Source organism: Tachyglossus aculeatus, unplaced genomic scaffold, assembly GCF_015852505.1.
Source record: "Tachyglossus aculeatus isolate mTacAcu1 unplaced genomic scaffold, mTacAcu1.pri scaffold_75_arrow_ctg1, whole genome shotgun sequence".
NCBI classification, from domain to species: domain Eukaryota; kingdom Metazoa; phylum Chordata; class Mammalia; order Monotremata; family Tachyglossidae; genus Tachyglossus; species Tachyglossus aculeatus.
Window position 1 is genome coordinate 753,252 of NW_024045092.1, and position 982 is coordinate 754,233.

Below are 982 nucleotides of genomic sequence, written 5' to 3' on the forward strand. Positions count from 1 at the left end.
GGTAACCACCCGCCAGGCTCCGATGCTACAATCGAGCATCGGCACGATGCTGCAGTCACTTCGGCTGTCAGTGGTTCCCGTATGTCAAAAACTTTTTCGGCGGTTACGTGATTGTCAAGGATGAGAGAGTGTGACCGATTCTCGGAAAAACCCCGGCACCATCATCAACTCTTCTGAATGGAAGCTCTCCTACGAATCAATGCCTTACCACGGCAGGGCAGTTTGTGTACGCTAATGAAGCTTAGAGCGATGCCACTGAGAGATACTCTCGCTAGGGCTACCTATAACGGAAACGTCTAAGCGGAAGCATCAAAATTGATTTACCTGTGCTGGGCAGCAGCGGCATGGGAAAGAGTCAAAGGCAGATGGACAAAGGATCAAAATGTGGATCAAAGACAACGGTGGAGACACAGAGTTTCACTGCCCGAAAGGAGGCGATGGTAAACACTTCTTTATTTTTACCAAGAAAACTTTATGGATACACATACCACAATGACTACTCTATAAACCCTTGTTGGTAAACACATGGCAGTGGTAAACTTGAGTCTCCGCCCTCTACTCTCTCGCACGCGTTGCTGCCCAGCACAGGGGAGTTTTGACTTGTAACAGATTACCTTCCACTCGCTAGCCACTGCCTAAACTATGAATGGAATGGGTAGGCCTCTGATTGACTTTCCCTCCCGTAGTCGAGACTGGTAGACGACTGGAAAGTCTCCAGGTGCGACTCCGAGAGGGGCTGAGGATATTCGTTTGAGTAAAAAATCACTTCTAGACTATAAACTCGTCAGAGGCAGAGAATGTACCTACTGACTTCATTATGCTGGACTCTCCCGAACATTTAGTACAGTCCTCTGCATACAGTAACTGCTCAATAAATACGTTGATTGACCTACAACATTTCGCAGTAGCCAGGTTCAACTCTACGCTCTCTGGTAGTCTCCTATCAGCAATGCATTTTAGTTTCTGTCTCCCCAAATAATAA

General features: G+C 47.1%; 1 non-coding gene across 1 annotated transcript; it reads right to left on the minus strand.

Moving 5' to 3' along the window:
• Positions 1–598: 598 nt before the first annotated feature.
• Positions 599–736, minus strand: LOC119924011. Its single transcript, XR_005449024.1, has one exon. It is a non-coding gene; the product is annotated as a small nucleolar RNA SNORA7 (small nucleolar RNA).
• Between the last annotated feature and the right edge of the window lie 246 nt (positions 737–982).